The 13,207-nt window shown below is 33.4% G+C and overlaps 1 long non-coding RNA gene across 2 annotated transcripts; it reads left to right on the top strand.

Annotated features, from left to right (window-relative positions):
• Positions 1–7,362: 7,362 nt before the first annotated feature.
• Positions 7,363–9,937, top strand: LOC103931401. 2 transcript variants are annotated; one of them, XR_007260012.1, is made up of 4 exons: positions 7,363–7,937; positions 8,036–8,085; positions 8,344–8,414; positions 9,711–9,937. It is a non-coding gene; the product is annotated as an uncharacterized LOC103931401 (long non-coding RNA). The 2 variants fall into 2 exon arrangements; XR_664838.3 differs by lacking the exon at positions 9,711–9,937 and having other exon boundaries at positions 7,365–7,937; positions 8,344–8,440.
• The last annotated feature ends 3,270 nt before the right edge of the window (positions 9,938–13,207 follow it).

Below are 13,207 nucleotides of genomic sequence, written 5' to 3'. Positions count from 1 at the left end.
TCGAGAACGTGGGATAAAGGGCTGGTTCATCTCCGTTCTGTAAACCGCTGCAACTACTGCGATAGATGGAGTTCTTGTGATGCACATTATTACGTTTTTAACCCTGTTTTCTTAGACAGTTATTCATTCCTTTTGTATATGAAGTGAGGGTATATTAGGGGTTTTCGAATGTTTCACCATTTTGGGCTCTAGCTTTATTTATACACTAGCCTCTTGCCACACGCATACGAGTGTGGCAATTGGCCTTTTTATATTAGATTATGTCTTTTAATTTTTTTTTTAAATAACTATTTTATATTATATTAAAAAATTATTCATAAAAAAAAATGAAGCAAAACCATGAAACCGCCCACTAACATGGGAGTTTTTTTTAGTTAAAGTTTTAAATTTAAAATTCATTCAAAATTAAAATGTGGTGAATTACTTTAAATTCTTATGGTTCAATTGTAATTTTAAGAATTCTTGAAGGACAATTTTTGGTATTTTGAATGTTTCACCTTTTAATCCTTCTCACTTTATATATATAGATATACTAGCCTCTCCGCGTACACTAACGTGCATGCGAGAGGCATTTTTGCATCACAGGCGCTACGCGCCCCAAAGATGTATTGTTTTAGATATTTTTATATTTCTTAAGTGATTATTTTATAAATTGTGGGTGTGTGTCCATCACAACAATTTCTTATTATTTTCAATCATCTAACTTAGTCTTTTTGCACCCACCCATTGTACTGAAAAAATGAAAATTTTGAATTGCAGACTAACCATTCCACTTTTTTTTTTTTTTGCTTGCTGATTATTATGGTGTCATTTTTTTTTTGTTTGGTTGATAGAATTTGGTTTCACGAATTGAGCTATGCTTGGTCATTATTATCACTTTGGTAATTACTGATTAACAAAAAAAATTAAGTTAATTAGTGTAGTTAGAATTCTCTTATATCCATCAATATCGTTTTACCCCTATATATTGTACAGGAAGAAAATCAAGAGTTAGGTTCCTTAAAATCAACAGTTGGGTTCCTTAGTAAACAAGGGATTAAAAATGGTGGATTTCATTTTCGTTTACTATGCTAATGGTGTTATCGTTATGCATGCCATATTGTCATATTGCCACGTTCGTTGAAGAATTTAGCAACATATATTCCATCCAATTTGCACATATGTGAGGAATCTCTCATACAATTTTTACTATTTTTCCTTTAAAACAACAACGAAGGTAAAATGGGAAAACATAAACTATTTAAAAAATTTGAAATATGACATGTAATTTCATTTCTAAATACATGTTGATAACATTTAATGTCCTTAAATCAAAATTTTCAGATTCATAAGTTTTCAATCAAAGTTATGGGTTAGCTAGGGATGAACTCCTAATATATGAAGCAAAGCAAAATATGGACAACGTGCACATATGTAAACATAGCGTCTATGTGTGAAATCAAAGCCATGCTTGCCAACCATTTATTTGCACTTGATGTTTTAGATTTTCATGGTTAATCTGCAAGCAATGATGATAAAATAAGAAGTCTAACTATAATGCAGAATCCCAAATATAAGGGTTGTAAGCAATTTAACCTAAGTACCTTTAACTTTGACAATTTTCTCATGGCAATATTTTACTCCAGTTACTTTTAGAATACTGTAAGATGAATAATTTGTCAAGTTTGAGGTAACAAATTGTAATCATGTTTACAAAATTAAATAGTATGAAATGTTACCTTAATCTTGTACTTTGAAACGGGTGTGATGCTTGTAAAACACAAAAAATGCAATTTTATTTCTATTCGAAAATTGAATGCAATTTGAATTTATAGTATACTTCCATATGAAAATAAGAGAAGACTTACTGTATTTAGAATAGTTGTTTAGTCACTATTAATACTTTTCCTGCACCCATAAATTGTTTTTTATTTTTTTTATAATCTGTAGAACTTTTTTTTAATTTTATAATTTGAGATAATTAATTTGTAGAATGATATAGAGAATGCCATTAAAAATAAATGGAAGAAATGGTGTTGTACCTAATTTGTTGGACTTTATTCCAAATACATATGATGTGAGGAGTTGTTGAAGGTTTTATTTCTTCTACAGCCTTTTTCATTCACCAATGGGGCTGGAGTCGTCTTTGAAATTAGAAAGCAGCAGAATTTGTCCTTTCTGAGAGAAATTTAGTTCTTCTCTTTAAGTAGGACCACCCTTCCTCGAGGTCTTATGGATAAATATGAATATTTTCAAAGCTACTTGCCAATGACAAACATGAAAATAATACAAAGTTTAACAGGAATCAAAACATATGTATGCATATACATAAGAGTATTATCCATAAGACAACGATGATTCACATACAGCTGATAAGAAAACTATCATATAAGCATTGCATCGTCCCATGTAAATTGGGACAACATTGAACCGGACCAGTAGAGGATCACTGATTTCACTTCAGAATAGTTAAAAATACACAAACTTATTTTTTTGAGTAATTATGCAATTAAACTCTTCTATTTACTTTCTTGCTCTTCCGTAGTATCGCAAAGTGGAGCACCATTGGAAAACGATTAAACACTGCCCCAAACAACAAACACCAAAGCATGCCTAGCCAATGAGGTTGCATGCACAGATCCCCACACATGTGGGGAACGACTCTGTTGTGTAAATCATCAACACATTGTATGCAGTGAGGCAGTGAAATGACTACCTTGGTTCTTAGATGTTTAAGCTAATAAGCAATTTCTAAGTTAATAAGCAAGCAAAACATCGATATTTCAAAATCCCATGACTTTCGGCAAGTACTTACTAAATCTTAAGTCCATATAACAAATCAAAACATTTTGAATTCAACCAAGAGAGAAAGCTAGCAATCATACGTCAGCTAACCTAGCAACAATGACTTCGATCGACACAAAGGTCCGATGGTCAACGTTAACAAAAAATCCCACTGCTAAAATCAATCCAATACTAGTTTCACAATTACAAATTGTGTTAAAAACCAAAATGGATGAAAAAGAAAAGAAGAAGCATTCCCGAGATTAAGGCATTTATATAATTAGACGAAGTGGACAGAGATCAGTAAAAAGTTGGGGAGGGAAGTGATAATCTCTGCAGTGGCTGCTCGGTAATAAACAATGACACTAAAAAAGGACTGTAAAAATATAAAACTATCCGAAAATTTGAATTAAGCCAAGAAGTTTTTTTTTGTTATTTATCTTAGATGGTTTGTAAAATGAAAATGCAACAAACCAGTATATACCTTTCATATAACTGGATGATCCCCACGGTCACTTAAACCATCTTAATCACTTCTTCGTTTGCCAAGACAGTACCAAGAGCAGGGCACCAAATAACCGGCACTTCAGTGTGAATGTAACAAAGTAGAGTATCAGATATGTGCAATGGCGAAAATGATAGAAATTATCACCGCCACTATCTCATTTATACTTGATACGCCAATCCTCTCTTTAATAGCTGAATAAAGATCCATTGGGTATATGTATAATATTATGGTTCTGTTGTAGAAATTTCACCATCCCATAAGTTACAACTGTCGTCATTAATAAAATTTGATCAAGTTGTGAGAAATTTTTTATGTTTGAGGATTTTCTTTGTATTCTTGAGGGCAACTAATTAATCCCAGAGTTAAATATCTTTTAATTATTATTGCGTAACTTATTGTACCTTCTTTCATTCATTTTGAATTGCATCTTATTAAGGGATTAAAGAATAGCTCTCTAATGGTAGGTGGTCTGAGATGTTGATTGCAAGGTTTGGAATATCTTTTACTATATGCTTGATTACATGAGTACATGCTTTATCATCCAAGATGCAAGTGAAATTCAATTCTTGATTCAAGTCTGACTATATGCTTTACATGAGTACATGCTTTATCAGAAGTGACATATATATCGGCTGAATACTCACGCTAGAACCAATTTACATTGTCAATCTTAGCCGAGAAAATTAGAATGTTAGCCGACGATCATTTTGTAGGTGCAAATTCGATGTCTTGATAAATTTTGTTTTGACGAGTAAAATTTGGCGGAAACTTTTCCCGCTATATGGAAATATTAGCCGATGATGTGAGGCAACAAAGTATTTCATCAGCAAATTAATTAGAGAGGCAATAAAGTATGTCATTGGCAAAGTAATAATAACTCTACGTGAGAGGTTTTCACCAGTGCACCTCTCCATTTTTTTCCGGGGAACGCAATCAAAGCTATTGGCGACTATTTATGCTCTCATTCTATCTTTCTTGTTTCTCTGTGCGAACGGGAGCATAGATAAAGAGATATCTAGCATTTCATATTTCTGGATTGTAGTTTTAGCCATCAATAACCTATATTGACAATTTGATTTCATTATGTTGTAAAACTGTAAATCTAGATCATGTAGTGAAAAAGTTCTTCCTATCAATTCTAACTCCAAACTACTTTCTAGCAACAGATAACTTGGTTTAGGTTATGATCAATTATTAGTCAATTACAATTGTAAATTTGAATACGGTTGTATGTAACCATCCATTCTAATTCGACAAGCATGCCAAGTTTTCTAAAAACATAACATATAATTATAAGAACAAACGTATAAATTTCCCAAGGCAATCCAAACCTATTTGGTCGGTTCACATCCCCCAATTGCATGATCTCTTTCCCATACTCTTCCTAATCCTATTTTGCCGCCTCATGATCTCCGTCCCATAATATTTTAATTATTCCAATTGTCGGTTCACATCCCCCAATTGCATCCCAATTGCATGCTAATCCTATTTTGTCGCCTCATGATCTCCCTCCCAATTGCATCCTAATCCAAATTGCTCGTGACATCCCTCCCATATTCTCGCCATTCGATTTCAGTTTCATAATAATTCTTATTTATCTTGTAACAACTTGGCAGGGTCTTTCCCGCTATGAAACAATTTTGACGATTCTATCCCTAGGTTTATATATTAGAGTTCTTGCACTCTTAGCTGATTTTATCATCTCTCTCGCTTCTCTCGCTCTCATGATTGTCTCCATAATTTTGCAGAAGATGCACCACAAGCAACCAGATTTGTTCTTACCAATGAATTCTAATGCACTTGATATATGTATTCACATTTAACTTAAACTTGTTCCTTTTTTTTTTTTTTTTTTTTCTTTTTTTGTAGATGCCAATGATTAGCCAAAAAAGGAAACGACCTCTTATGTCAACAAGACTCCTGCCTCTGCCATCCCAGTTACGATCTACATTTGCTATCAGAGTTGCTCCTCCTACTTTTCGTCAAGAGATTAAATAAATTATAGGCCTTTAATGAATTTTTGGTTAATATTTCGGCGAAAGATATAAACATACCTTGTTACACTTTAATAAAACAGGAAAACTAAAGAAAAATCCTTAAAAATATCATGTTATATTCTGGCTGGGATCTTCCCGCTCATAGATAATGTATATGAATCAAATAAATGAACGGTTTATCATGAATCTGTTACTTGGTACCAACAACGTCCTTTTGTTTCATACACACTACAACAGATTGGTCCTTTAGCGAGAAACGTTTCAGCGAGAACATTATCTTTCACACTGCAGAGTTGCTTTTGGCGAGGAAAATTTTGAGTTCTCGCAAAAAGTGAGCTCATTTGGTCTCCTTACATCTCTAAGAAACAGCGAGGAAAAAATAATTTCGGCAAGAAAATTGTTTTGTTGCCGTACATAATGCTAGCGAGGAGATATTGTTCTTCTCGCTCTAGGTTTAGCGGGAATTATATTCCCTTCCCGCCAATTAGTGAGGAAATTATTGCTTTTCTCACTGAATAAATTTTTAGCGAGAAAAATGGGTTCTTGCTGTAGCATTCCCGTATAATTTTCCAAAAGTTTCAAATAGGGCGCCTTGTATTCACATTTACAGCAGAAATTTTGTATTTGGGTCGCATAAATGTTCAGCGAGAAAAAAATTTCTCGCTGACGGCCCAAGTTTGTGAAACTTAATATTTCTAATTGTTATAAGGACAATACAATGTTATAAGGTTAATCCAATGTGTTCATCGTACTCTTATAGGGTTGAGGAGTGTATTTGTAAAAAAATAATCAAAATCGGAGTTAAAATAACCATTAAATCATGAGTTTTCGTTTATAACCGTTGAAAGGTTTCGTCCCGTTACCTAATATCTGAATGTCTGTTTTTTGCGATTTTTTACGTATGCAATCTTGGAGCATATACAAACAAGTTTGACGATTGGATCGTTGAAACTAGTTTTGTAGAATGTGTATTCCGTCAAACCGATAGATTCAACAAACACTTGGAGTTTATTTTATACTTCCATTAGGTAGAATCAGTGCAAATATTTTAAATTAAAGATCGAATTTTGTTCATAGTATTCTTATATGGTTGAGGAGTGTAATTGTAAAAAATCATCAAAATCGGAGTTAAAATAACTGTTAAATCGTGAGTTTTCTTTTATAACCGTCGAAAGGTTTTGTCCCGTTACCTAATATCTGAATGTCATTTTTTTGCGATTTTTTACGTATGCGATCTTGGAGCATATACAAACAAGTTTGATGGTTGGATCGTTGAAAGTAGTTTTGTAGAATGTGTATTCCGTCAAAATGATAGATTCAAGAAACACTTGGAGTTTATTTTATACTTTCATTAGGTAGAACATAATATTTTGTGGTATCCATTAGTGCAAATATTTTAAATTGAAGATCGAATTTGTTCATCGTATTCTTATAAGGTTGAGGAGTGTAGTTGTAAAAAATAATCAAAATCGGAGTTAAAATCACCGTTAAATCGTGACGTTTCGTTTATAACCGTCGAAAGGTTTCGTCCCGTTTCCTAATATCTGAATGTCAGGTTTTTGCAATTTTTTATATATGCAATCTTGGAGCATATACAAATAAGTTTGACGGTTGGATTTTTGAAACTAGTTTTGTAGAATGTGTATCCCTTCAAAACGAAAGATTCAGCAAACACTTGGAGCTTATTTTATCCTTTCATTAAGTAGAACATAATATTTTGTTCTATCAACTAGTGCAAGTATTTTAAGTTGAAGATTGAATTGGTTCATCGTACTCTTATAGGGTTAAGGAGTGTATTTGTAAAAAATCATCAAAATCGAAGTTAAAATAATCATTAAATCGTGAGTTTTCGTTTATAACCGTCAAAATGTTTCGTTCGGTTACCTAGCATCTGAATGCCAGTTTTTTGCAAATTTTTACGTATACGATCTTGAAGTATATACAAACAAGTTTGACGGTTATATTAGCTATAAGATTTAATCTTACATATGTGAGATTAAATCCTTACCGTTAAATTTAACCTAGCAATTAAATCATAAGAATGTTTCTGGCGGGCTGCCAAAATTTTGGCGTGGCGCCTAAAAACTAAATTTCCAAAGAGAAACGCGCGCTCTCTCCTCCTTTTCATTTCTCTCCCACAACTTCTCTGCCTTTCCTCTTTCAGAAACAAATGCCTAGCCTCCATCCTTCATTTCTCGAACTCTCGCAACTTCTCTCTCTCCATCGCTTTGTCGCAATCCACGGCCTCCTCTCTATGTCGCTTGCTGCCCACCACCGAAAATTCAAGAACCCAAGAGATCCATTCCAACAAAACACAAATCCACACCTAATCCTCATTTCCCAGACCCAGACTCACGAGACCAGTTCATGATGTCCAGATCAGGCATCGCCGACTCCGGCTTCTAAGGATTTCTATCAAATTTCGATCCGTTCGAGTTGTCGTAGACAGCCCGACTTCACTCTTCCCTCCGTCATCTTTCACTATCGATCCACCGCTGCATTAATTTGTCGGCCGTTTTGCAGGTGCGATTTAGAATCAGAAGCATGCACAGAATCTCCATCGCCATGGTCAGATCCGCCCCTCCATTTTCACTGCTCTTCATAAATTGGGCTCAGCCGGGCAAGTCAGGATCCCAAACCTCCTGGTCTTGCTGCAGACACACTCACAGGTAAAATTTTCTCACCTTCTACTTTTAATTTCGTCTCCGATCATAGTAGATCAAAGAAAAATAGAAGATGACTGTCTTATGATGTATTCTCTGTGTAGAAGCCTCCAGATCGAAGACGACACCAAGTTCTCAAATCCAAGATGAAAAGGTATAATCCACGCCTCTGCAACTGTTTGTCCCTGATATATATATATATATATATATGCCATTAGTTTTTTTTTTTAATTTATTTTTTTCGTTTTCCATGTTTTTATTGGAAAATGAAATAATTGTATTTTCTTTGATTGGATCGCATTTATGGATGAAACTATTTCGGTTCGAGTTTTATGATCTAGGTTTCCAATTTTTGGTTGATTTGGGCATCCATTTGTATAATATTTGTTTTTCCTTTCTATAACACTTGCAGGTTGTCTATGGCTAAGTGGAATTCTGGGCTAGATAGCTTACAACTGGTATCAGCACAGCATGGAGACCAGTGTGAGTATCATTCACGCCAGATAATTTTGATATTTGAGGATTAACTTGATTAGTAGGTGTCTATATCTTCTTGTTTACACTGATAAAGATTATAAACAGTGATGAATTAGGATGCTTTAGTATAGTTTATTTATGTTTTCAGGTGCATATGCTTATGTTCTAGAGTTATTATCTACTTAGCTAGGTGATTGGTATTGTTATGTTTATATAAATTATAGACCTTTCAAGGATTTATATCATCTACTTATGATTTGCTTGCTAAGAATACTACTCCTAGTCTCGAAAGTTTCTCCCTATTTCCTTCTTTTTCTCTTGAATAAATTCTCAAATCGTTGCTTGAATATGACTTCTCTAACTCTCTCGTTATTTGAATTGGAATGTTGATGATGTGGCACACCAAAACCATAAAAATAATAGTTCTGAACCTTTTAGGATAGTCTTAAACTCTTATAGAAGCTCTCCTTTTGCTTTGCACGTTTTCTTTAATTAAAACTTGTAAATCCGAAATCACCTTGCAAATACCACGTAAGGACAGACGTCCTGTACAAAAATCGCTATAACGTCTTCTACAGAAATCGGAATCATGAACCGTAAAATTCCTCTGAAAGCTAACTTCCATATCTTTTCAATGGTATAAGGCTCAACACTTGGTTCCTTCTGAGGAAGTGCAGTTTAGCTCATAAAGTTGGCTGACCTGCACAGTCAGTTCCTACTTCCAGGATACTAAACTCATTTCGATCGAAAAAGTGCTCTGTTTTCTTCTTTCTTCATCTTCACTCTTCAAACCTAAGAAACACATAAACTAAGTGAAACAAAGAAAATATTGAATTGCATTTACAAGATAACTTAGTAACATAATGACATTAAAAAACTAGTAAAGTAGAAAATAACAAAGAAAAAATTCAATGTCCTCTCTACTTTCTTATATGACATGTAATAAAGACCAGATGATCATGTTGCCTTGTTTACAGAGTGAGAATCATGTTGCCTTGCTGTTAATAATGTTTATCTTGTTGTTTACAGTGATGAATGACATATAAGTAGTTGATGCTAACTTGATTATTACCTGGTATCTATTAAACATGTAATTTTGCTAGGTTGTGATGCTGCAGGGCGTTGGTAAGTTAACATGATTAGTAGATATCTTTATCTTGTTGTTTACACATTTATGGTTTCATAAGTTATTTTTTTTAGAAATACGACTATAGTGTGGCCTTGCGTTTCCTTAATGTCAATGATATTTAGCACCCTTAATGTTTGCTAATCAAGTTTTTTTAATTTGTCTTTCTTCCACAGTTGTTTGATATTCTGGAATGTTTCATGATGATCCTCATTGTTTCCTGATTTAGTGATGCTGCATATCAACGTGATGAGGATTATAGTGAGAATGGTCATACTCAAGGATGTTTTATCTATATTATAGTAATGTTGAAATGAAAACATAGATATTTTTGTATTTTGTTACTGAACCGAATTGTGAACCTTACAATAGCTTATATTACAAGAATTTTGTGTTGTTCCTACATTAATTCTTCATTCCTGCCCCTTCTTGATCTCTTAAGCTTGCTTGTTTGTGATGGTTAAAAATATTATTAAAAAAATGCGAATAAAAATTAGAAAACATTGGACTTGGCATGTTTTGTCGGCACAAAAATAATTAGCCGACAAATGTTTTTGTTCACAAAAGATTCAACCAACCAATTATTTTGTCTACACAAGTAATTGGAGCTGACAAACCAGTTTGTTAGCATAGGACTACGTAGTCGAAAAACCATTTTGTCGCAACAAGATTACTTAGCTGACAAAATGTTTTGTTGCGACAAGATCATTAAGTCGACAAATAACTTCATTGCAAAAAAACAACTTATGTTGACAAAATATTTTGTCGCAATGTCGTTTTGGTGACGGGCATAGTTTGTTGGCTGAGATTTGTTGCCTTAAAAATGAGCCGACGAAATATCAAGATTCTTTGAGAAAGATCTTGCGCGACATGCTTTTAGCGACAAAATTGCCGACAAAATTTTTCGTTGGGAAAGGCTATTTGCCGACAAATTTTGACTTTTGCCGACAAACTAATTTTGTCGGCAAAGTGGAAATTTCTAGTAGTGACATTTGGTTTAATTTGGTTTTGGTTTCAGCTTCAGGAGTTTAAAACACTTTTTAGGGTTGTAAATAGGTTTCCACATGTATGTAAATAATATTGTTTTAATGGTTTGGGGATTATGGAGAATATACTTCAAAATTAAAATTCAATGGTAGTTTATTGGTGTAAATTATGTTACTCTCAATCATTTTTCTGTCATTTTTTACCATGCCTATTTTTTTTTTTTTTTCTTATAGCCAAGATAAAGCTCAAGGCTTACAACTAAGTTCCGCTATTTATTCGGTTTGATGCATTTTCAGTCTTTGTAGCTGACGGAATTACATCATTTCCAAAGTTGCAGACAAGGATTACAAGGTTTTTTCCGTTCTCTGGTATTCATTGGTTGAGTTTGTTTGCAACTGAAAATGTTATCTCAGTTAAGACTTAAGAAGAACAACATCTGTACAATATATGCTTAAGAATGTGTGGTTGGTTGTTTATAATGTTATCATGTTCTTATCAATTTAAAAACTATGGTCTGTATTTTTCAGTATTGTTTCAGCATTTTAGCCTGATGGGTTTGCTTGCACCTAATTGCAAACCTTTCATTTCCTTATGATTTAATAATCCGCTAAGTATTGATATTTAAACATAGACTTTAATCAATTCTTATTTCCAACCTCTTCATATGGGTGAAAATTAGAAATTTGCTGATTGTACTCGATTTAACTTTGGTAGTCTTTTAAACATAATTATTCATTTTCTTATTCATGAAATCAACTATTACTGCATTAATTATGGGTCCGTCTGGCCAACTCATTGAATTTACTCAAGGTGCTTTTTAACGCTATTTCTAAGATATTATTTCCGTTACTGTTCTGTAAGTTAGTGCTAATGGATATGCTATGTTTGCGATTTTCAAAAATTTGGATCGTTGGAGGGAGCACTTGGCCCTTTCCCTTTTGAGGTATATTATTTATGGTGATTTTGTGACTGTTGTTACATTTTTTTCATGCACGTTGGGACTTGATTTGCCTATATAATTGTGGCATCCTTTGACTGTGTATAGCTTTGATAACGGTGGAATGTGTAATAGCTATCTCTTAAGTTGGTATAATGTTAATGGTTTGTAGATGCTTAGCAGACTATCAATAAAATTGCTATGGATGAAATTGGGAAAGAAACTTAGGGAGATAATGTTAATTGTTTGCAGATGCTCAGGAGACTCTGAAACTGCTTAAATTTTATATATTGAGTTGCATAAAGTCCACTAACATACGCAACCAAAGTTAGATTGCCACCCTTATTTGGTGGTATTATCTTTGCAGTGCATTTAAAGTGGGGATTCAGAAAATCTAATAATAATACTGAATTATATGTTCAATGCTTTTCGTTTTCATTTTGGGTTAAAAGGTTGGAGCTTTGGATTGGGATTTTCCTTTGTTAAACTATAGTTTTGTGCTTAGGAGGCTATATGAAACTGCTTAATTTTTTCTTTTTAAACATGAACTTTTTTTTCACTGTAATCTGTTTTGTTAAAGGTAATGATAAAGATATATCAATTTTGTTTGTTTGGGGGGTTTACGATCAGAACCCTGAAAAGACCTTCAATGTGAAAGGCTTTTGGTTTCATAAGTCACAACAAAACTTAATACCAAATGAATAAAAATCTGACCATAAATGCACCACTTCTTTACTCCATATTTATGCACATATCTCCCAATATATATGCACTGATGAGACCTTAAGGAGGTTACGATATGTTTCCCAATTATTAAACAAACCAAGATAACTTAACAAGTTAAGTCCGATATCAAGCTAAATTGTAGGTTGCCTTTAATTATTATATCTTTATAAGAAACATTAGCTTATATGTGCACTAACTAAACTAAGGTAATCTATTATAAGTTTCCCTATGTCTTCGATCTCTTTACAGTGTGTGTGTTATTTGCGCCTGATTCGTTTTTCCCCTATATTTCCCTATGTTTTTTATCTTTTTATATGTGCACTAATTAATTTGATCAGTGTGTGTGTGTTATTTGTGTCTAGTTGGTGTTGGGTATTTTCCAATTTGGGGTCTTTATTTACTCAGTGTGCAATTCAATGTCTTATCTGGTTAGAGAGAACATAATGTTTGACAATAGGATGTTTGATATCTGATCCAATCTGGTTCTGTGGATATGCTGAATAAGTAGAGACTGTTTGCTGATTTAGTTGCTTATCGAGTATCTAGAGATTGTCTTTTTTCAGTAGATGATTAATTGTAGATGTAATACCCCTTGGTAGAAGGAAATTAAGGTGCATTAACGAGAAAAATCAAGATAATGTGTACCCAAGTGGATTAGTGCAAGCATCTTTCGAAGTGTAATATCTTTTGAAATGTATATAAAAACTAAGATGCTTATCTTATCGATCCCGTTCACTCATCTATCCCTTTGTTCATTCAGAATTATGTTTAATTTATTCTGGTTAAATGTGTTTTATTCATGCAGTTAAAGCCGGTGCATTCAAGTCCCGCAACAACGTGCGGGCATATTTACTAGTATATTCTAGAAAAGGCCCAGTCCAAATAGTCATTACTCATTAGTCAATATGCCCTATAACCTACATTAAGCTTTTCCTGGGAATCCTGGGGATTTCGTGATCGTGACCGTTCATCGTACATCGTGCGATCAGTTTTCGTTAGGTACTATTTATATTTAATTTTAAA

The sequence above is a fragment of a genome, unplaced genomic scaffold (assembly GCF_019419815.1).
Source record: "Pyrus x bretschneideri cultivar Hongxiangsu unplaced genomic scaffold, Pyrus_bretschneideri_v1 Contig29, whole genome shotgun sequence".
NCBI classification, from domain to species: domain Eukaryota; kingdom Viridiplantae; phylum Streptophyta; class Magnoliopsida; order Rosales; family Rosaceae; genus Pyrus; species Pyrus x bretschneideri.
Note: the sequence above shows the minus strand (reverse complement) of the source record. Positions and strands in the feature narration are given on the sequence as shown.